The sequence below is a fragment of the Podarcis cretensis genome (assembly GCF_951804945.1).
Source record: "Podarcis cretensis genome assembly, chromosome: 2".
In the NCBI taxonomy this organism is placed as follows: Eukaryota; Metazoa; Chordata; class Lepidosauria; order Squamata; family Lacertidae; genus Podarcis; species Podarcis cretensis.
In genome coordinates this window covers 20,029,889-20,054,479 of record NC_137171.1, presented here as the reverse complement: position 1 = coordinate 20,054,479, position 24,591 = coordinate 20,029,889, and the positions used below count along the sequence as shown (strand labels likewise).

Below are 24,591 nucleotides of genomic sequence, written 5' to 3'. Positions count from 1 at the left end.
TTGATAATGAGATAAATATCACCTTCTTTCCTTTTCTGCATTTAATTTCCTTCAAACCTTACTCTGCACAACCCCCCTTTCCTGCAACCACATACAGTGGTACCTTGGTTCTCAAACTTATACTGTTCTGAAAGTCCGTTCCAAAACCAAAGCGTTCCACTCAAAACAGTTGTTTGGCACTCAAAAAGGACCACGTACGGTTTCCAAAAAAGTGTCACAAACCAGAACACTTATTTCCGGGTTTGCAGTGTTTGGGTTCCAAGTTGTTCAAGTACCAAGGCATTTGAGAACCAAGGTACCACTATACTTGCAAACAACTATAATCCTACCTGTATCTGATGAAATGGGCCACAATCCACAAAGCTCATGCTATATTAAAATTTGTTAGGGTAATGTCCATTTGTAGTGTCTCACTTTGCACAAAAACAAAACAAAACAAAATCTGGTCTAAAGAGTTGGGGGCCTGGAGGCTAAGGCCCCGAAAAGACTCAATATGGAGGCCAAATGGCCGAAATATTGGGAAATAATAGAAAAAGATGGAGACAATTGGAGGTTGCAGAGTATGGAGAAAATAAAGGATAAAGTGCGAGATTGGCTACATTATGCTCAGATTAAAGAAGTCTTTAAGTTGGACAAAAAAATAGGATTCCAGGTGGAAAAATCAAAGTTAGAAACAGAACTGTTAGAACCCAGCTCTAAGATAATTTCAAGAATGTATAACTTGCTGTTAAAATGGAATACACAGGATGAAACGGTCAAATCAGCTATGATAAAATGGGCACAGGACATAGGGTATAACATTATGTTTGCTGACTGGGAAAAGTTATGGACCACAGGTTTGAGATTTACGGCATGTAATGCCTTGAAAGAAAATATTATGAAAATGACATATAGGTGGTACATGACTCCAGTCAAGCTTGCAAAGATATACCATGTGTCTGACAATAAATGTTGGAAGTGTAAAGAAGCTGAAGGAACATTCTTTCACCTCTGGTGGACTTGCCCTAGGGGTGAAGGTTTTCTGGGAAATGATATATAATGAGCTGAAAAAGGTATTTAAGTATACCTTCCCTAAGAAACCAGAGGCCTTTCTCTTAGGCATTGTCGGCCAGAGTGTGCAAAAGAAGGATCGAACTTTTTTTATGTATGCTACAACAGCAGCAAGGATACTCATCGCCAAATGCTGGAAAACTCAAGATTTGCCCACACTGGAAGAATGGCAGATGCAACTGATGAACTATATGGAACTAGCAGAAATGACTGGCAGAGTCCGAGACCTGGGAGAAGAACTGGTGGAGGAGGACTGGAAGAAATTTAAGGACTATTTACAAAAACATTGTAAATTGTATGAATGTTAAGAAAGATGTAAGATTAGTAATAGCATGGCTTCAACAAATTAGTTATAAAGAATATAAATTTAAATGTAATTGGAAGAAAAGACAAATTTTGGATAAATGGTATCTTATAATCAAGTCCCTAAAAGAGTGATTTTAAATTTCAAAATTTGAGATTTAATATTGGAAAATTATATTATATGTATATGAATGGAATCAAGTCAATAATTTGCTAGTAAAATCTATGAGTTTAGAATGCAGGAACAAGAGTTGTGAGGAAGTCCAAGGATGAGAAGGAAATGTGGATATTGGAAAATATTATGTTATTTTGTATGTTTTTTATTGTTTAAACAAAACTTAATAAATATTATTAAAAAAATAAATAAAGAGTTGGGGGCCACCCTTCACGATAGAATGGGGGGGTAACAAGGGGTTGATGAAGGGGAGGGGGATCAACTAGCGCAACGTTGGATCTCACCCTTAGTATTTAAAGTGCCACCAGGTTCACCAGCCTGTTTTAGCTACAACCAATGACTATGGGTGGCGCTGTGGGTTAAAACACATAGCCTAGGACTTGTTGATCGGAAGGTCAGCAGTTCGAATCCCCATGAGCTCCCATTGTTCGGTCCCTGCTCCTGCCAACCTAGCAGTTCGAAAGCACAAAGTGCAAGTAGATAAATAGGTACCGCTCTGGCGGGAAGGTAAACGGCGTTTCCGTCAGAAGCGGCTTAGTTGATAAATAGGTACCACTCCGGCGGGAAGGTAAATGGCGTTTCCGTACGCTGCTCTGGTTCACCAGAAGCGGCTTAGTCATGCTGGCCACATGACCCAGAAGCTGTATGCCGGCTCCCTCAGCCAATAAAGCGAGATGAGCGCCGCAACCCCAGAGTCAGTCACGACTGGACCTAATGGTCAGGGCTCCCTTTACTTTAATGCCTATGGCAACAATAACACGGAGAACTTCGAAGCAGAACTTACATACAGTTCGTCGGAAAAAGAACGGAGCCCAACAGCGTTAGCAGACAAAAGACAATGCCATCCATTTTAAGAACGGGACAACTTTTTTTCACTCAAACAGAAATCCGGCTCTCGCAAAGTCGTTGTCCTGTCTGCCTGAAGTTAAAAAATAGAATAAAGTAAAAACCCCACCCTAGTCCAGTTAAGAGTCTTGTGTGAAACTGATAGAGGGAGAAATTTGCCGGGCAGTGATTCCAACACTGAAGAGCAGCCTGGAGCAAGACCGTGTTATTGATTTCATGTAAGCTGCTCCGGAGAGACTTTTTGGCTGGAGGGGAGAAAAGAAATAATGTTTCAAAGAAATAATTGAGAGAGGGGAGAGAATCCTCTTCTATTCTATGGGAGACCATGGTCTGAGGAAAGATAAATCTTCTGTAATTTTGACCATCAGAGAGTCTCCCATTGATTGGAGCGGTGGTTATAATGATGTTTGTCTGTACGTGTGAGATCTATCGATTGATCGATCGATCATCCATCTACCTAAATGCCCTGATCCAGTGATAGTATGTGCACGAAGTCCTCTCATTCTCAGGGACTTCACTCCAAATGAATATGGTTACTTTTTCACAGTGAGGATTCTACTTATTGTATTTCTATTTAATACCTTTTTTGGGGGGGTGGGTGATCTTTACTGGGGAAACAACATAGGTGGGAAGGGTATAAACACCAGAGGCTACAGTGGTACCTCGAGTTACATATGCTTCGGGTTACATACGCTTCAGGTTACAGACTCCGCTAACCCATAAATAGTACCTCGGGTTAAGAACTTTGCTTCAGGATGAGAACAGAAATCGTGCTCCCGCGGCGCGCCCGCAGCAGAAGGCCCCATTAGCTAAAGTGGTGCTTCAGGTTAAGAACAGTTTCAGGTTAAGAACGGACCTCCGGAACGAATTAAGTTCTTAACCTGAGGTACCACTGTACTTTAAAGTTTAGCATGGGCCACATACGGAGTGAGCAAGCAACACCCCCTCCCCTCCATTGCTGGACTCCTGCGGTGACTTCAAGGAAAGGCACTTTTCACATACAAATTATAACTGACTCATAAGCTGGAAATGAAAATAAGGCTGCAAACCTAAGCATGCTTCGTTCATTCCATCAAAACCAATGGGACTGGCTTCCGAGAAAAATAGGACTGGAATGAAATGCCATTATTTCTCTTTCAGAAATCGAATAAATAGGTGGGGCAAAACTTCTCCTGACTCTTCTGGAAATGCAAGTTCTATGCATATATATATATATATATATATATATATATATATATATGCCACTGAAGATAATACAGTGGTACCTCTGGTTACGTACTTAATTTGTTCCGGAGGTCCATTCTTAACCTGCACAAAACAGAATTCTGGTCTGGTGTCCGTCATGCACTTAGGAAATTTTCGACTCTGGGTGTCAGGATTCCCCCTCCTCAGATGGTAATGTTCCTAAATGACTTGTTTCATATGTGGTGTGGGAGTGGGGGGAGAGAGGATGTCTCCTGCTCATTCTGCGGAGCGGAGCCCCGGACCACTACCCAGTTATTGGTTATTCTACATTTGTACCTTGGTTCTTGAACAGAATGCATTCCGGGAGTCCGTTCAACTTCCAGAACCATTTGAAAACCAAGACGCGGCTTCTGATTGGACACAAGAGTGTCCTGCAGCCAATCGGAAGCTGTGCTGCACATTTGGCTTCCAAAAATCGTTCGAAAGCTGGAACACTCACTTCCAGGTTTCGATCATTTGGGAGCCGAAACGTAGAAGTTCCAAGGCGTTTGGCAACCAAAGTACAACTGTGTTCTGTATTAAATATATGTACCTCACAGGGTGGTTTACAGTACCTTGCCTTGGTGATCCCACTGTTTGTTGCAGGCGATTTTAACAGAAACTTAAACACAGGTAACTGTGTGCTGCATCACGTCCTTATTTTGTTGAGTAATAATAATAATAATAATAATAATAATAGTAATAATAATAATGATCAATAGCCCAATCCATGACACATTTCCCCTTTCTGTGACCACAGCATGAACCAAACAGAATTCCTAATGTAATAAATGTTAAATCTTATAGATTTAAAGAGAATTTATAAACCACACTTCTGGAAGTGTTTCGGCAACGGTGTCCCAAGTTCGTATTGTTTTCTCTCTGACACACACCCCGCCTTTCTGCACATCTGCAACACTTATGCGTTAAGCAACAAAACTTAAATCAGGGGAAAGAAAGCAAGAGAAACAGATTTTTAAAAGTTGAAATTATTATTACGATTTTGCTACGAGGCTGTCTGGCTATTTCGGACAGCAGCAAAAGTCCCTGTCATTTTCCTGTATGCCTAGTCCATACAACGGGGAGAGGCTGGGGGCCTGTGAATGGAAATAGTCGACATTTCATACACATTGGAATGTATCCTTGCATAGGCCATATTAGGCGACCCTTTTGCAATAAGTTTGCGGTATGCAACTCTGTGCATTGACCCTCTGAGCGAACACACGTTATTTCAACCAGATTTATCATGTCGCTAAAGTATGCCGATAACGGCTTTGAAAATAAGTTTGGGTTGCAGTCTGTAAGATAACTTGCGTGAAATAATTTAAGTCTGGGACATCGTAAGATACAGATTTCCAGACCACTCTGGAACAGAGTGGCTTTAGCTTTGGTATATAAGTTGGATTTTTTAAAAAATCCAACTTATATATTTTTATTTATTTATTTTTATTTATTTAAGTAAATTTCCCCGCCGCCTTTCAGTCCACTGATGTCCAAGACAGGCAACTGAACAAGAACAAACCTATATCGCTGGGTCTGGACGAAAACATATATTAGCTAGCAATGTTTTCAATGTCATTCCAGCCTATTAACTTCTGAATAAATTCAGTGGGGCTCATTCCAAAGGAATAGCACAATCTTAACCATGTCTACTCGAGTCCTGTTGAATTTTTAGGGCATTTACTTCAAGGCAAGAGGGTTAGAATTGCAGCCTAAATGCAGCTGACAGCATCTTGCCCTACAGAACTCGGTGGGAGTTTCTGAATAAAAATGCATAGAATTGGGCTTCATGCCTGCCGTTCTGTGGCAGTTTACTCAGAATCAAGTCCCATTGACTAAAGTGGGATTTTTCTTCCAAGCATGTATCTGCAACATCCAGCTCCCAGGCATACAACAATTTTTTACAAGCAATTTGGCATTCTTTATCTGAAAAAGGTAATGATATACAGTGGTACCTTGGGTTAAGTACTTAATTCGTTCCAGAGGTCCATTCTTAACCTGAAAGTGTTCTTAACCTGAAGCACCACTTTAGCTAGTGGGGCCTCCTGCTGCTGCCGTGCTGCCGGAGCACAATTTCTGTTCTCATCCTGAAGCAAAGTTCTTAACCCGAGGTACTATTTCTGGGTTAGCGGAGCCTATAACCTGAAGCGTATCTAATCAGAGGTGCCACTGTAATGGCAAGTTATACTGTAAAAGGTTTGTATCTTAGAAGAAGTTACTTGAAACAAACAGTTGCAAAAAAAATGGAGCTCTTTGGAAGCCCAAAGAAACAGCGTAGAAATTGTATCCAAGTCAGCTTTTGAATCTGTTATCTGAAGAAGTGTGTCTGCACAAGAAAGCTTATACAGTGGTACCTCAGGTTAAGTACTTAATTCGTCCCGGAGGTCCGTTCTTAACCTGAAACTGTTCTTAACCTGAAGCACCACTTTAGCTGATGGGGCCTCCTGCTGCTGCTGCTGCGCCACCGGAGTCCGATTTCTGTTCTCATCCTGAAGCAAAGTTCTTAACCTGAAGCACTATTTCTGGGTTAGCGGAGTGTGTAACCTGAAGCGTACGTAACCTGAAGCGTATGTAACCTGAGGTACCACTGTACCAAGAACAAACTTAGTTGGTCTCTAAGGTGCTACTGAACAATTTTTTTATATATTTCGACTGTGTCAGACCAACAATGGCTGCCTACCTGAACCTAGAGCTTTTGAATCGTTTGGCATGATTTCGTTACAAGAACGTTAAATTCCAGCCTGTGGATCAAAAACTGGCACCTTGATCCTAAAGGCAAAGTGTCACTTGGAAATAAATTGCTGTGATTTCAATGGCCTAGTCTTCCAAACGTGTCCACTTAAGGTTACATTGGTGGTCTCTTAATTAAAGAGGACGTTCTGTAGGTTTATGGCTCTATGGCTCGAACTCTGCCTTATGGTGGGGGGCAGAAGATGGGACACTCTTAATATCATATCCCAAGCTCCCAATGGGTTTTTAAAAGCCTTTGCAAACTAACGTGTTCATATTATTTATTATTTACATTTATAAACCGTTTCCTAGCAAATAATAATAACAACAACAATAAATGGCTCTCTTGAACTGCGTAGGACTTGAAAAAATATATATTTACCCAAAGATATGTGGGACTACACACACGGTAAGCAAAGGCCGAACAGGAGGACTAGTTTTGAAAAAGCTGGGGAAACATTAATTTTGTTTTATTCATGAATTGGGGTGTGGATAAATTCATAACGCACCAGATTAAATCTAATTAGCAAAGGCTGGCTACAAATTTCATCGGTTGCGTAATCTGAACATGCGAGTTCAGATCTGGGAGAATTGGGCCAGGATTTTTTCCCATTGCTCATAAAGATATAGGAGAAAATGAAAAATGATCAAGATTGTTTTAGAATAAATCTGCAGGAAATTGAAATATTTAACTGAAGAGGCGGGTGGGGTGAGGGAATACTCCCAGGCTGAGGAAATTTATTTATTTATCAATCTATCTACCTGTTTATGTAGAAAAGAGCAAGCTATAACGTAAGTTACATGTCATGGGACTTTGGAGAAGTATACCACAATGACCACATTAGTTATGGTAAGAATAATTAATTGTGCTGATTTAGAGCTTTTGCTTCAGGATTTAAATTCGGAAAGAGGCTTTTAAATGCTACTGTCGTACGCACAATTACTTATTCCCTACTGAACTCAGAGAGGCTTACTTCTGCGTAACACACATGGACTCAGCTTTCCTCCCTAGCAATGAAGTGTTGCCTGTAACTTCATTTCAGCTAAAAGATTTTCCAAATTGCACCAGATACACAAACATACCTAAATGAAACAGCCACCATCATCATGAATACAGACCGCATATTTTTAAAAAGTCGTCTTTATGTTCTTAATAGAAATGATAAAAGACAACCTTAAAAAAAAAGAAGACAATCTTTAAAATAAGCAATTTAACTTTTTTAGGTTTTTCGTTTTTAAAATACTTACGTTATATGTATGTAAGCAAAAAGATATTCATTGTCGCAGGCAGTATATAAAGTTACGATGGCCTAATTTTTCTGGGCGTAAAAGTGCAGATCATCAGCTGATTTGTGCTTTTAGCCAAAAGAACTATATGGAGGCAACATGTGCAGTAATTAATCTCTATTTTCATATATATATATATATATATATATATATGGAGAAGAGTTTCTTTAAAAGAGAGAGTAAAAAGGCATAGGTAAAGAGATGAAGGCCTTAAACCAGATTTGATTAGCATGACTTGCAGATTGAGGAGACATAAATATCTTTCCTCGTGGGCCTGCGAAATCAGTTTCAGCGGAAAACAACGTCAAACTTTCAATTGACAGCGACACCCTGTTGGTACTGTACTTAATATTTTTAATAGCAAATTACAGGGCAAGAAACAAGTCTGGTCTCTGACCAAGTTTAATTTAATATATTTTTTTTTAACTTTTAAAGTGTAACCTCTGAAATGTTGGCATCTGTTCTTATACTTTCTTTGATTTCAGTGTTGGTTTGGAACCAGTCACTACAGCTACGGCCATTTGCTAAAACTAGAGTCAAAACGAAGCGCAGTGGAAACCCACTGAGCATCAGACAGCTTAGCTTTCTCACTCAAACCAAAGTGCTCTTAAAAGTGCTCCACGGTGGCTGGATCGTTTCCTTGATCAATATGCCCTGCCCTAAACCGTGTTAGGGTGGTTGGAGAAGAAACACGCCAAGCCATTGCCAGCTTTGGAGGGGAAGCAAGGGGAGATCTCATTTGGGGATCTGCGTTTGCAAAGAGGCATTAGATCTCTCCCCCCCCCCCCACCGCTCACCCCGGCCTGTAATATTAGGAACCTCCCCACATTTAAAACTTTCAGCCGCTGAGGGAAGAGGACATCAGGTTGGCAGCAGAAAAGGGCGAAGACTTGGGAGCCGAGAAATGGGACTTTGTAGGCCAGTTGAAGGCAGAAACTTCTCATCTCGCCCGCAAAGACCCAGCCCCAAACTCCCCATTCACCCGCCGCTCGATCGTTCACACGTGACGCACCTTCAGGAGGGCTTGGGACATTTTTGTTATTTTCTTTTTTTAAAAAAAAAATGATTGAAAGATAGTCAAGCCAGAAAAACAAATAGACCCAACTCCAGATATTTCTGGAGAACTTGAGTCAAACTCCAGGCGCGCGCAACTCACTGATGTTATGGGGGTCAACTCTGTTTTCGTTTCGGTTTGTTTCAAACGCGTGTTAATTTTTAACTAGCTAGCTCCCTGTTTAGGAAACGCGTTTGGGGCGAAAATTGAATTGGCACGGGCAGCTCTCCAAAGCAGAGCACTCTTGCGACAGAGTCCCAGAGGGGCGTGTGTTGGTGTCCTTTTAATTCTGAAAGCAGGACCCGCGTCCGCGGCGGGTTCGTCGAGCACGCCCTGAGCATTCCGACGAGACACCGGTCCTCGATCGCGTCTCCTCACGTCCCGGTCGTCGGAACGTGCGCACGCTTGATCGCCCAACCCTTCGCAAGGGACCCGGTCTCCCTAATCGCCGTCTGCTGCGAAGAAACGGACCGACGGGGCGGTGACAGCGACCGCCTAGTCTCGAAGCGCACGCAGCTGAAAAGTTGACACGCGCACGCAAAACACGCTGGCGGAGTTGCTCTCTTCTCCCTCTACCCCAGCCCTCGCCGCTTACCTTGGGTCCAAGTGGGTCTCCTGGGCGTCAATAGCATGGCCTTCCAGATCTTCTCGAAACTATGAAGCGGACCCAGGAAGGAACTAAGGGAGGGAGGTGCAGGGAGGGCGAGGTTCGCCACTTGGGCTAAAAAAAAAAAAAAACCAACAGCAGCAAAACCCCAACACCCAGAGCCCATTCCTTCCAAAGACACGCATGCCACATTTCCCACACGTGAAAAAGAGGGCAAGGGAGGAAGAAGCGGGTTGGCGTGTCCAGACGTGGTTTCACGACGCGGGAGCGCAATTCCAAGCGCCAGCAGAAAGGGAAGGCAGCGAAGCGATCACGTCCAGGAAAGAGGCGTCTGGATCGGTGCAGTGGATCGAAGAGCTCTCTCTCTCTCTCTCCCGCGCCTCCCCATTCCGATGTCGCCCGTGCGCGAGTCCAAGTTGGAAGCAAGTATCCCTCGAAAGTTTCCGCGGCGCAAAAAGAGCCCCACGTGTTCGATGACACATGCAGAGAAGCCCGAGCTGCAGCTGGGCTGGGCTGGGCTGGGCTGGGCGACGGCAGCAGCGACAGCAGCAAATCCAGCAGCAGCAGCAGCGACGGCAGCCGCCCAGGAGGAAGGAGGATCGCGGCGTGCCTGGCTTGCCTCCGCCCGCTCCTTCTGGTGCCTGTTTAAGGAAGCGCCCTCGGGTCCCCACCCCCTGCAGGGAGCCCGCTCCGATGGTGCAATTCCGCCGGGCACATTTGCAAAGGGGAGCCGCCCGCCCGCCCGCCCGCCATCCAAAAGAAGGGAGCGCCTCTTTGCGCTCAAGTCCTGCGCGCCCTGCGCTCCGCCAGACGCACGGCTGGGTCCTCGCCAGGAATCCGGCAGGACCGTCGCGTCGGAATGCCGCGCTCCCTCGGGCGGAATCTTGACACCACCTTCGTGGTTCCCGTATTCCCCGCTCGCTCTCTCGCCTCTCGCCCGCCCCCCCTTTGAATGCTGCCATCTGAGCATTCAAGAGCAGGGTGATTCTCTCTCCACACACCCTCCCCACCCGCGCTTCGGTCGCAAGAAAGGGGAGAGGTTGCCTCCTAGTGGTTATAGCTGCGGAGATCTAGGGTTCTCCTCGGAATCGCGTGCCCCGCCCTCTGAGCAGCAAAGTCGATCTATATCGTGAGTTTGATTGATTCATGCACCATGTTTTTAAAGCACAGACAACCACGGGAACCGGAGTGCAATATGACACTTCCTCCCCCCTTTTGTTTATGGCGTGCACAAAGGTTGTGTGAATGCATGCCCAGAGCCTGCATATATTACTGCATTCTAACCTGGGGAGAAAACAGCAAAGACCTGATGAAGAGAGCGCAGCAGAGGTTATATTTTCTGAGAATCCTCCGGAAAAACAATCTCTCAAAGGACCTGCTGATGGCATTTTACCATTGTACTGTGGAGAGTGTATTAATTTATGGTCTGTGTGTGTGGTTTGGGAGCTGCACGGCCAGGGAAAAAAACAATGCTGTCCAGGGTTGTAAAGACTGCAGAGAGAATAAATGGGTGCACTCTTCCTACCTTGGATCAAATCTATGCTGCCAGGTGCCATAAGAAAGCTGCAGAGATAGCGCAGGATAGTGTGCACCCCGGAAATGATCTCTTTCAGCTTCTTCCTTCTGGAAGAAGGTACAGGGTTATAAAGACTAGGACTAGCCGCCTGAGAAACAGTTTCTACCCAAATTCAATTTTGGTTTTAAACGCAGTACAGTGGTACCTCGGGTTACATACGCTTCAGGTTACAGATTCTGCTAACCCAGAAATATTACCTCGGGTAAAGAACTTTGCTTCAGGATGAGAACAGAAATCATGCTCTGGTGGCGTGGCAGCAGCAGGAGGCCCCATTAGCTAAAGTGGTACTTCAAGTTAAGAAGAATTTCAGATTAAGAACGGACCTCCGGAACGAATTAAGTACTTAACCCGAGGTACCACTGTATAAGGAGTCTCTATAGAAGTATATTGTATTTTAAAATGGGGTTTCAGAGTTTTTAGGGGTTTTTGAATTTCTTATGTAGATTTTTAAATGTCATTGTTCTGTATGGGAGAATGACAATAAAAATATCGTATCGTATCTTCAAAAAGAAGGCAGACTCACGTGGCGGAATCTTATTCATTTGGGATTTTGATTGTCAATCAAGCCAACCCAGAATTCATTTATTTTCAGTGACCCCCTCTCTCCATATAAACCACCCCAGACTCTGCCTTCATCATCTGAAGCACTTCCTTGTGTGCCTCCTCGGCGTGTGGTCCGGAGGGTGGCAACACGGCAGTGGGCCTTCTCTGTAGTGGCTCCCCATTTGTTGCTTTTATTACTTGCCTTTCAGCAGCAAGGTCCCACAGAGTGTTACAATTCATAATTCAATATTAAAAAAAATTAATAAAGCAGATTGCAATCGTAGAATAGGGTGGCCCCTGAAAATGCACATCTCAGGTGTTAAGGACCAGGGTCAAGAGGTGTGTTCCAGTTTGTGGGAACCAGTGACGCTGTGGTCTAAATCACTGAGCCTCTTGGGCTTGCTGATCTGCAGGTTGGCGGTTTGAATCCCCGTGACAGGGTGAGCTCCCATTGCTCTGTCCCAGCTCCTGCCAACCTAGCAGTTCAAAAGCACACCAGTGCAAGTAGATAAATAGGTACCACTGCGGTGGAAAGGTAAATGGCATTTTCGTGTGCTCTGGCACTTGTCACGGTGTTCTATTGTGCCAGAAGCAGTTTAGTCATGCTGGCCACATGACTGGGAAAGTTGTCTGTGGACAAACACAGGCTCCCTCAGCCTGAAAAGTGAGATGAGCGCTGCAACCCCATAGTCGCCTTTGACTGGACTAAACCATCCAGCGGTCCTTTACACACACACACACACACACACACACACACACACACACACACTTTTTTACCTTGGTGCCAGTTGCTTTAATTCTTGCAGTTGTTTTCCATTGATTCCTTCCATTTTCACTGTTGGCCACCTTAAACTGGGGACAGCTCCAATCTGATTAGAAACTAGAAACTGAGTTGAAGTCAGTGCTCAGTGGAACCAGTCTGGGAATGCTTTCATCTATTGAAATGCTAATACAAGCAGATGTGATTGCCTAGCCTTGAAATGGAAATAGGGTTTAAAATGACCAGTGGACACATCTATCCACTTTTATTTGTCATGGCCCCTCCTCTCCAACTCAAAGTGTTTCAGATAGATTTCAGCAGCTATACATAGATGAGCCACCAATTTACATAAGAATATTAGAATGATAGAATCACAGAGTTGGAAGGGACCCTGACGATCATCTAGTCCAACCCCCTGCAATGTAAGAATATGCAACTGGATCAAACTTGCGGCCTTGGTATTATCAGCACCATGCTCTAACCAACTGAGCTCTCCAGCAGGTACAAATTAACATGGTTTGATTCTATTCAGTTGGACCTGAACTGAGACAATGGTTTGCTCTTCCTCATTGTGTGTGTGTGTGTGTGAGAGAGAGTGAGAGAGAGAGAGAGATCTGCTGATTGAAGGGACAACACTTCATGCATCTGATATGTTGTTGTTGTTGTTTAGTCGTTTAGTCGTGTCTGACTCTTCATGACCCCATGGACAAGAGCACGCCAGGCACTTCTGTCTTCCACTGCCTCCCACAGTTTGGTCAAGCTTATGTTCGTAGCTTCGAGAACACTGTCCAACCATCTCATCCTCTGTCGTCCCCTTCTCCTTGTGCCCTCCATCTTTCCCAACATCAGGGTCTTTTCCAGGGAGTCTTCTCTTCTCATGAGGTGGCCAAAGTATTGGAGTCTCAGCTTCAGGATCTGTCCTTCCAGTGAGCACTCAGGGCTGATTTCCTTCAGAATGGATAGGTGTCAGAGCTGCCCGAGGTCCCAGCTCACAAAGGACCAATGCCAGTTCTTGTTATATACAAAAGTCTTTATTGAAGATCAGTTTCGATTTCAAAGCCGCGGCGCGCAGCTCTACGTCTTGGAGTCTAGACCGCTGAAGCTCCGTCTGAATCTCCTCCCCCCAGACACCAGTTTAAGACTCTAGCCTTGCTCCACCTCTTCCTTTGCTCTTTCCTCCTCTGGGTCCACCTGTCCGCTGGGGTCTTGCCCTTTCTAGACTCTTCTGACGCTGAGTCCCCTGAGTCTTCCCCCTGCCTCCGGCGGGCTTTAGGACCTGGTTCCCCATTCGGGTCTTCTGCTGTCCCGCGCACCTGTACATTTGAACTTGGCGCGCGCGCCCAGCCGGCAACCTTCCTCCTGACCGTTACACTGCTCCTGTCATCCCCTTCGGGGGGGCCAGCTGGATCTGACTTCCCCTCCGTTCCCTCACTCAGCGATGGAGGCGTGGTCAGCCCTGACTCATCTTCTCTCCCTACTGGAGGAGACGCTGGCCCTGATACATGGGACTCCTCCCCCCCGCTACGCTCCGGTGGGGAAACTGGTCCTGATCTCCAGCTGCTGCTTTGGGAGTCCCCGCTGGCCCCTTGCTTCTGGTGCGTCCCTCCTGGGACCCCCCTTGCCCTGGCCATCGGCGCCCCCTTCTGGGAATCTTCTGAATCGCTGGAGAGGCTCATGGAATCTCTCGGGCCACTGTCATACTCCCCTACGCTGCCCTCAGATTCTTCCCCTTCACTCTCCGTTTCCTCTCTCCCCTGTGCCTCTGCTCCTGAGCCCCTGACAATAGGTTTGATCTTCTTGCAGTCCATGGGACTCTCAAGAGTCTCCTCCAGCACCATAATTCAAAAACATCAATTCTTCGGCGATCAGCCTTCTTTATGGTCCAGCTCTCACTTCCATACAACACTACTGGGAAAACCATAGCTTTTACTATACGGACCTTTATTGGCAAGGTAATGTCTCTGCTTTTTAAGATGCTGTCTAGGTTTGCCATTAGGGACGCAGGTGGCGCTGTGGGTTAAAGCCTCAGCGCCTAGGGCTTGCCGATCGAAAGGTCGGCGGTTCGAATCCCTGCGGCGGGGTGCGCTCCCGCTGCTCGGTCCCAGCGCCTGCCAACCTAGCAGTTCGAAAGCACCTCCGGGTGCAAGTAGATAAATAGGGACCGCTTACCAGCGGGAAGGTAAACGGCGTTTCCGTGTGCGGCTCTGGCTCGCCAGAGCAGCGATGTCACGCTGGCCACGTGACCCGGAAGTGTCTCCGGACAGCGCTGGCCCCTGGCCTCTTAAGTGAGATGGGCGCACAACCCCAGAGTCTGTCAAGACTGGCCCGTACGGGCAGGGGTACCTTTACCTTTTACCTAGGTTTGCCATTGCTTTTCTCCCAAGAAGCAGGCGTCTTTTAATTTCGTGACTGCTGTCACCATCTGCAGTGATCATGGAGCCCAAGAAAGTAAAATCTCTCACTGCCTCCATTTCTTCCCCAGTGGCAAATAATCCCAGACACTTTGTGCCACAATAAATTTGGTAATTATTTACGGTAGCACATGACCTATTGCCATTTTGGGTACAACCATCAGAGAAACATGGCTGCCTCTCTGAAAGTTTTCATAGCTACTTCTTGACCATGTATAAGCCCTTCCTTTAAATAAGATATTATGGGCTACGTGCTCAAAAGTGTTTTCTGGATTATATATCTTTTAGTGAGCATAATAAGGTGACTTAGTACTTAATATATGTCTGCTGAAGTCCCATTGATGTTAGTTTTTGGAGTGTTTAGAAGCTACTTCTTCACATTTGTATGAACTTAATTTGTTTTTCTTTTCTTTTCTAAACTTGACTACTGTGCTGCCATCTTAGCATGTGAGCAGGCATTTAACTGAAAATCTTTGTGCCTACGGTGATGCTCAGTGATGCAACAATTCTTCAAACTCCTTTGATCAATTCATATTTCATAGTTGTACAGGGTGATTTCTTTCAAACATATTTAACTGCCCGGAGTCTTTAGATCTGAGTTAGCTAACATCTATTTTAATACAGGGCTGTGGTGTCGGTGTCAGCGGGGCAGACTTAAGTGGTATCTGCTGGAGGAAAACAGTGGCGAGGAAATGCGACTTGCTCAATCCACATTATTGGGTTGTGCTTACAATAACAGTTTGTTTTGAGAGATTGGAAGGTCCAAGCCCAGGTCAGAGTTCAGTGGAATCTGGAGAACCTACTCTGCAGCCAATGTACTTTAAACTGCCATTTATTCCAGTGGGAGAGATCAAAACATGTAATTTACTCCTCCGTGGAAATGAATGGGACAGACCCTCCAAGTGTCCCTATTTTCCAGGGACAGTCCTGGATTTAATGATGCTGTCCCGGTTCTGATTTGATCCCAGAATGTCCCACTTTTTCTTAGGACGTCCCTATTTCCATCAGATAAATGTTGGAGGGCATGGAGTTGTACGACCCCCAAGCCAAGGAGAAAAGTAACTATACAACCTTTAGAAGACATCTGAAGGCAGCTCTGTATAGCAGGCATAGGCAAACTCAGCCCTCCAAATGTTTTGGGACTACAACTCCCATCATCCCTAAGTAACAGGACCAGTGGTCAGGGATGATGGGAATTGTAGTCTCAAAACATCTGGAATTTGCCTATGCCTGTTGTATAGGGAACTTGTTCAATGTTTTATTATGTTTTTATATATGTTGGAAGCTACCCAGAGTGGCTGGGGCAACCCAGTCAGATGGGCAGGGAATAATAATAATAATAATAATAGAATAGAATAGGACACCCCTATTTTCAGCAGAGAAATGTTTGCACCTTGTAGGCTGGATAATGCCCACATTGTGCAAATACTTTCATCTTATTGCCCTTAGCCCACCCAAGGTTAAGACTTGATAGGCATTGGCATGAGAATGAAAAAGAAAAGATCTTTTAAACATACACAACAGAAGGCAAAACTCATTAGGATGTTTTTCTCTGCATCCCTATGGACTTGACAGTGGAGTCCTACTGCTCTTCTGTAGAGCTACAATTGTTCACAAGTGGTGGCGTAGCCTCAGGATTAAGCTGCTTATAAGGATGTGATAGAGGGACGCAGGTGGCGCTGTGAGTTAAACCACAGAGTCTAGGACTTGCCGATCAGAAGGTCGGCGGTTCAAATCCCCGGGATGAGCTCCCGTTGCTCGGTCCCTGCTCCTGCCAACCTAGCCAACCTTCGAAAGCACGTCAAAGTGCAAGTAGATAAATAGGTACTGCTCCAGCAGGAAGGTAAACGGTGTTTCCATGCGCTGCTCTGGTTTCACCAGAAGCGGCTTAGTCATGCTGGCCACATGACCCGGAAGCTGTACACTGGCTCCTTTGCCCAGTAAAGTGAGATGAGCGCCTCAACCCCAGAGTCGTTCACAACTGGACTTAATTGTCAGGGGTCCTTTACCTTTACCTTATTCTGCTTGTTGGTATGGTACATGTGCATATGCACGATCGCTGGAGAAAGGGGAGCATGGAGGAGGTGATGATAGACAGGATTAATTGCACATTCACTTCAGATGCGATCACAACCACAGCAAGTTGTGACACATCCTCACTGTCACGTCTCTAAAAATAAAACCAAAAAGATGTCATTCGTGCCAAATTGACAGTCCAAAGGCTAATGCATGAGCAACTTGCTTGACACCCAGGGGCAGGGAACAATGGATTAGCCAGCTACTGAAAATAGCAGCTTGACAGGTGTGGACGGGGAACACACCTAAGCCCAGGAATCTGGGCTCTGGTTAGATCTTCAACAGGAACTCCTTTCCCATCCAGATGTCAATCCAGTGTCAAAAGTGGGTTGGCTTGCACGAGTCTGCGGCTGAAATGAGTGTGCAGCAAGGGAAAGGAGCCCTGTCTCTTATCTGCATCTTTCTTTTTTTTTCTTCAATGAATATTTATTGGCATTTTCAAAAAACCACACAAAAACGAAAATAGACAGGAAATAACAAAAATACAAAAATCCAAAACTTAAAAAAACAATTACAAACACATAAAATTTCAGTTACTTATTTTCATTTGACTTGTTTCTCAGACCTCCTCACACCTCCCCTTCTTGTATTCCAATTTAAATTATTAACTCAGCAAATCCTTATTACTTATTTCTCAACTTTAACTTAATAATTTATGGTTACAGATAGGTAGCCGTGTTGGTCTGCCATAGTCAAGACAAAATAAAAAAAAAAAATCCTTCCAGTAGCACCTTAAAGACCAACTAAGTTAGTTCTAGGTATGAGCTTTCGTGTGCATGCACGACTTCCTGTTGACGACTCTTAACGACAGCAATAGGTCTTAAAGGAAAAAGCAAGGGGTGAGAAGGTGAAAAATGGCTTTGTCATGTATAATGAGATATATCTATTGCTGTCGTTAAGAGTCGTCAACAGGCTCATCACAGCTATCTGCCCATCACCCATTCCCACCACCCTTCTGAGTAATACCCCTCCCCACCTTCTCACTATATAGAAGGGTCTGGTGACTTCTGTTTCAGTGTATCTGAAGAAGTGTGCATGCACACAAAAGCTCATACCAAGAACTAACTTAGTTGGTCTTTAAGGTGCTACTGGAAGGAATTTTTTTATTTTGTCTTAATAATTTATTTTAACATGTTGTTATTTTACTTTTCCTCTTCTTCCATTTCCTCAATTTATTTCGGCAAACCTTATTTTCATTTAATTTAAACCATTTTAAAAACCAATTTTAACTTATCCAATCTTAAACATCAATACTTATACATCTGGGCTCTGGTTAGATCTTCAACAGGAACTCCTTTCCTATCCAGATGTCAATTCAGTGTCAAAAGTGGGTTGGCTTGCACGAGTCTGCGGCTGAAATGAGTGTGCAGCAAGGGAAAGGAGCCCAGTCTCTTATCTGCATCTTTCGAGTTTGCAGGATAGGGCAAGCCCATCCCTGATGTCCACATCATGGGGCAAAGAGAGGTGTGCAAGTCAAGCTGGAAGCCTCTCTGAGCTAAATAGTATATTTAGGGCTTTTTTTCAGCCAGAACTCGCCAGCAGCAGCTGCTGTGGCAGACGTCCGCAGGACTCGAACTTCCGTCTGGAGCATGGCCACCTGAGTGTGTGGAATCTGGAGCACCACGGGGAGGTCTGCTGCCCAAGTACCACCCATCTTGAACCCGGGTCAGGATGTAGAGTTTGGGCCACACCAAACTATCCCAATCCGGGGAAGGAGAGTCCTCAACCTCCCGAGGGAGACCGTACCACTGTCAAACAGCTCTTACTGTCAGAAAGTTCTTCCTGATTTTTAGTTGGGACAGACCTGAGACCTTAGGGCAAAGGATAGGCAACAAACAAATCAACTAACAACAACAATTATTATTATTATTATTATTAACCATATTTTTCGCTCTATAAGATGCACCAGAACATAAGACGCACCTAATTTTGGGAGGAGGAAAACAAGAATAAAAATATTCTGAATCCCAGAAGCCAGAACAGCAAGAGGGATCGCTGCGCTGTTCTGGCTTCAGTGAAAGCAACACAAAGCCTCTTCAGGGCAGTGAGAGGAATGCTCCACCTGCCCTAAAGAGGCTTTGTGCGGCTCTCCCAGAAGCCAGAACAGCAAGAGGGATCACTGCGCAACGATCCCTCTTGCTGTTCTGGCTTCAGCGATAGCTGCGCAGCCTGCATTCGCTCCATAAGACGCACACACATTTCCCATTACTTTTTAGGAGGGAAAAGGTGCATCTTATAGAGCGAAAAATACGGTATACCTTGCCCATCTGGCTGGGTGTCCCCAGCTACTCTGGGCGGCTCCCAACAGAATATTAAAAACACGATAAAAAGTCAAACATTAAAATTTTCCCTAAACAGGCCTGCTTTCAGATGTCTTCTAAAAGTCAGATAGTTGCTCATTTCCTTGACATCCGATGGGAGGGCGTTCCACAGGGCGGGCACCACCACCAAGAAGGCCCTCTGCCTGGTTCCCTGTAACCTTGCTTCTCACAGTGAGGGAACTGTCAGAAGGCCCTCGGAGGTGGACCTCAGTGTCTGGGATGGACGATGGGAGTGGAGACGCTCCTTCAGGTATAACAAACATATCTACTCAGAGGTGAGTCTTATTGAATTAAGCTTCCAGGATATGTGAGTTTAGGATTGCAACCTAGCTCCACTTACCTGGGAGTAATGCCCAGCAGGACTTTTTTCTGAGCAGATATCCTTAGGATTCTGGAACGAACAAACTAACAAACACAAGTGGGGGGAGGGGGGAGTCCCTGGTGTATTTCATTCTGCCCCTCTGTGAAGATATAGGTCTCTCATCCTGAGCTATGGCTATTCACAGCGATTGCTTTGAAGAACAGACACGCTCAGCCAGATGCTCTTACAATTGACACATTGGCCATGGTTGACGCGGTTCTGTGTGCTGTTGAAATTATTATAGCTTGAGCAACAATTTACATATACAAATAACATTGCACAGACGTGAACAGCTGTTGGTGGGGAAATGCCCTTTATCCCATGGTAATCCCACATCCTGGAGATTAACTCAACATGCTCATGTTATTCACACTCAAATTTTCTCCGTTGGGGATTTGGAGCCTGTGACATCTTTTCCCTGTCGTTATTAGCTTCAGTCTCCAAAATAAGCCCTGCGCATTTTATATATTTGGCAATTTGCAAGCGTGACATTGTTAAGTGCTTGGGCAATGAAAGGGGGTTTAAGTCAATAAGACTTTAATGAGAAATGTACCCAGATTTAGGAGGTGAAAGTCTGCACGCATTTGCCAAAAGATTTGTATAACAGATCTGGGTATCTGTTGACATATTATGAGAAAGGACTAGCGGCTTGAAGGATTTATCAAGCTCTGTCTCATATGCAAAGCAATGCAAAGCCCTTCCCCAGTTCATCACTGTCCCTCTGTGAATCAAAGCCACCCCCATTTTGCAGATATTGAGGCAGGACTAGCTTGTGACTTGGCTACTCCAGTGGGTTTGCAGCTGAGAAAAGAGAGGTATTTGGGGGGCTTATCCACAACAGAGCAAAGGGTGGTTTTGTGTGGCTTCTCTGTTGATGTCCTCATGACTCTTCCCCATCCCAGTATTATTCTAGATCTTTCTCCCTTTAAATGTGGGTTTTTAAAAAATCTTTGGACAGTCCAAATTGGAAATACCTCACACTTAGTGGGAAAGGTCCAGGAAAACACTGAGATGGCTTCCACATGTTGTTCTGGTTCCATGGTGCACCATTTAAGCCAACAGTTTACTCATCTTCCCTTCATCTAGGCATTACCACATTTTAAGGCAGAGGTGAGTCATCTGTGGCCCTCTAGATAAGTGTTTCGAAAACTTGGGTCTCCAGTTGTTTTGGGACTACAACTCCCATCATCCCTAGCTGGCAGGACCAGTAGTCAGGGATGATGGGAACTGTGGTCTCAAAACAGCTGGAGACTCAAGTTGGGGAAACACTGCTCTAGATGTTCCTGGACTCCAACTCCCAGCAACACCGGGCAACTTGGTCAATGGTCAGGGATGATGGGAGTTGTAGTTCAAAGACATCTGGAAGGTTACAGGTTCTCTATCCCTGGCTTAAGGGACAGATTCCACCCAGTCAAAAGCCCTTGAGATGAGGAGTAGGTGGTGTTGGTGAGCATCACAAGCAGCAGCCCCTATACAGTGGTACCTCGGGTTACATACGCTTCAGGTTACATACACTTCAGGTTACAGACTCCGCTAACCCAGAAATAGTGCTTCAGGTTAAGAACTTTGCTTCAGGATGAGAACAGAAATCGCGCGGTGGCGGTGCGGCAGCAGCGGGAGGCCCCATTAGCTAAAATGGTGCTTCAGGTTAAGAACAGTTTCAGGTTAAGAACGGACCTCCGGAACGAATTAAGTACTTAACCCGAGGTACCACTGTTCTGCTTAGAGTTTGTTTTATTAAGAAAAGTGGGGTACCATTTTTAAACAACTTATGGCTGAAATCGTGAACGTTGTTAGTAGGGAGTAAGTTCCGTGGAACTGAATGGAGCTGGGTAAAGGTGTATAGGATTGCACCGTTTATAACTAAATAAAACAGATAAAAAACCCGAACTCTTGGTCTTGTCTGGAAGCTGTGGGAGAAAGATGGAGGTAGGCAGGCCCAGGGTAAGAGGTATTCCTTTCTCTTTGTCTCCAGGTGCGGAGGGAAAGAGTAACACGGTTTGTAAGTGAGTTACTTTGTTGGGTGTTGGTTAGTCCATTCATCCATTTCTAAAATAGGCAACTGATACTGCTAAAACAGGAAATTTATAAAGATAGAGAACTTCTCAGCTAATGGTAAAGCAGATAGCAGGGTCCCTTCTACTCTACAATTCTATGAGTCTATGAGTCTGTTATAGAATAGGACATACCTATTTTCATCAGAGAAATGTTGGAGGGTATGCAGTTGGTTGAGTCACCCATGTAAAAACAGTGACTGGGTTATTAAAAGCAAAATCCTACTCAAAAGTAAGTCCAGAACCACTGAATTAAATGGGGCTTACTCCAAAGGCTATGTGTACTGACTATCACCCAAGTGATAGTCAAAAATACCACTGAGTTTTTTAAATCCTCTATCATCTATCTATATCTATCTATCTGTCTGTCTGTCTGCCTGCCTACCTACCTATCATCTATCTATCATCTATCCATCTATCTATCTATCATCTATCTATCTATCTATCTATCTATCTATCTATCTATCATCTATCTATCTATCTATCATCTATCTATCTATCTATCTATCTATCTATCTATCTATCTATCTATCTATCTATCATCTATCTTCTATCTATCTATATCTATCTATCATCTATCTATCTATATCTATCTATCTATCATCTATCTATCTATCATCTATCTATCTATCATCTATCTATCATCTATCTATCTATCATCTATCTATCTATCATCTATCTATCTATCTATCTATCTATCTATCTATCTATCTATCATCTATCTATCTATCATCTATCTATCTATCTATCTATATCTATCTATCTATCTATCTATCATCTCTATAGCAGGGATAGCAGGCTTGTTGGTTACTGAATGTCTGATGTAGTTTTTCAGTTTCGTTGTTCTGTATGGGACAATGACAATAAAGATCATTGTATTGTATCGTATCGCATTAAAAATATAAGAAAATAACTAAAACATTCTGGGGTCAATCCACCCAGTGTTAAGGGCTGCTACATTTTATTGGTTTAAATGGGAAAATTAAGCATGTGGCAAAATCTTTTCCACCAAAACCAACAGAACACCAGTGGTGTCCCAGGCCTGTTGGTGAGTTGGCCATAAATGAGTTGGGAACTCGGGGAAGCTGAGAGAGGCGACTGATCCATGCAGCTCAGAATTGTCTACAGAACCTGCTGGGCCATTGGCAACATATAAATCTTTTGAACAATAAGAGTAGCTTTCATACACATATACATGGTGGCAATTTCCTCAGGAGTTCCAGAACTCTGGCCTGCTGCCAGCCCCACTGATTAACTGGGGGAAGAATTTTGATTTGCAACGAGAGCTTAGCTGATTAGCTGCCCCACTTAATCGATTCAAGCTTTGTCGGTGGGCCTCAGATTAAGAAATGTGGCATGGCATGATCTCTAGGCCCTTCCCGCAAGCCTGATTCCTGCTGTCTAAGTGTGACAGCAAAGGGAACCTGCGCTGATCCTTCACCTGTCTTTGCCAATCCACCCTGTGGACAGCAGCAGCTGGACAAGGAGAAAGGGAAGAGCTTGCTGAGGGCACAATCTGGCAGCAGCCGAGCACTCTGAGAGCCCATTGATTTAGAAAAAGGGAGAATTAACAGCTCGGCCCCATGTGGTTTTCATCCCTAGGTATGTCCCGCTGCATTCAGTAGACCTTACTCCCAAGTAACGCTGCATAGAATTGAGTCGGGGCCTCGAGGTCTGGTCTACACATGGCGAAGCAGAACGAGGTAGCAGCACACCCTCCAACGTTTCTCTGCTGAAAATAGAAACATTGTACAGTGGTACCTCGGGTTAAGAACTTAATTCGTTCTGGAGGTCCGTTCTTAACCTGATGTACCATTTTAGCTAATGGGGCCTCCTGCTGCCGCTGCACGATTTCTGTTCTCCTCCTGAGGTACTTAACCCGAGGTACTATTTCTGGGTTAGTGGAGTCTGTAACCTGAAGCGTCTGTAACCTGAAGCGCCTGTAACCCGAGGTACCACTGTATTCCATTATTATTATTATTTATTATTATCATCAGTGCTTTTTTTTCCTCCAAGGGGTACTCAAGGGCATGCAGTACCGGCACTTAAAAAAAAAATTTTTTTTTAAATTGTTGCTAAAAAGTGTGGCACTTACTGTAACTTCATGGTGAGTACCGGCACCTATTTTTCTAGAAAAAAACTCTTCCTCCTTCTCCTCCTGTTGTACCATCCTGCCCATCTGACTGGATTGCCTCAGCCATTCTGGGCTGCTTCCAACATATATAAAAACATAATAAAGCATTAAACTTTTTTTTTTTAAAAAAAACCCTTCCTTATACAGGGCTGCCTTCAGAGGTCTTCTAATGGCTGTATAGTTACTCATCTCCTTGGCTCATGGGTGGAATAGCTCCATGCCCTCCAACATTTCTCCAATGAAAATATGGACGTCCTAGAGAAAAGTGGGGCATATCAGGATCAAATCAGAAACCAGGACAGCTTCTGTAAATCCAGAACTGTCCCTGGAAAATAGGGACACTTGGATGGTCTGAGCATGTTGACATGTGAGAAAGGACCATTGGCTTCCTGCTCGCATCGGCCTCAGCCAACGTGGTCAGGGATGATGGGAGTTGTAGTCCAACTAGATTTGGAGGGACACAGATTTGAAAGTGAGGCTTCGTACCTTCAAAGCAACAGATATACAGGAGAGTAAATTTCAGCAAGGTTGACTGTCTTGCAGCCATGGCAAGGAGAAGGACACTCGCTGAAATTCTTCTTCTTTTTGCTATGGAAAGCATTAAGCACCCTGTCTTCTGGCCGGTTTCCCCATCACGAGCTCAGCAGCAGGACCATGTGTAAGTGGCCCCTCCTTCTTGACATTGCCAGAGCTTGTGGCGCTGTGGTCTAAATCACCGAGCCTCTTGGGCTTGCTGATCAGAAGGTCAGCGGTTCAAATCCATGTGATGGGTGAGCTCCCGTTGCTCTGTCCCACCTTCTGCCAATCTAGCAGTTCAAAAGCATACCAGTGCAAGTAGATAAATAGGTACCACTCTGGCGGGAAGGTGAATGACGTTTCCATGCACTCTGGCACTCGTCACAGTCCTTCGTGCACCAGAAGCGATTTAGTCATGTTGGCCACATGACCCGGTAAGCTGTCTGTGGACAAACGCTGGCTTCCTCGGCCTGAAAAGCGAGATGAGCACCGTACCCCATAGTCGCCTTTGACTGGACTTAACCATCCAGGGGTCCTTACCTTTTTTTTTTACCTTTACTAAC

The 24,591-nt window shown here is 44.7% G+C and overlaps 1 long non-coding RNA gene across 1 annotated transcript in view; it reads right to left on the bottom strand.

Moving 5' to 3' along the window:
• Positions 1–11,315, bottom strand: part of LOC307210143 — a 50,539-nt gene extending 39,224 nt beyond the window's left edge. The window contains exon 1 of the long non-coding RNA XR_013835869.1: positions 9,265–11,315. This is a non-coding gene — a long non-coding RNA (uncharacterized lncRNA). The remainder of the gene's footprint in view (positions 1–9,264) is intronic.
• Between the last annotated feature and the right edge of the window lie 13,276 nt (positions 11,316–24,591).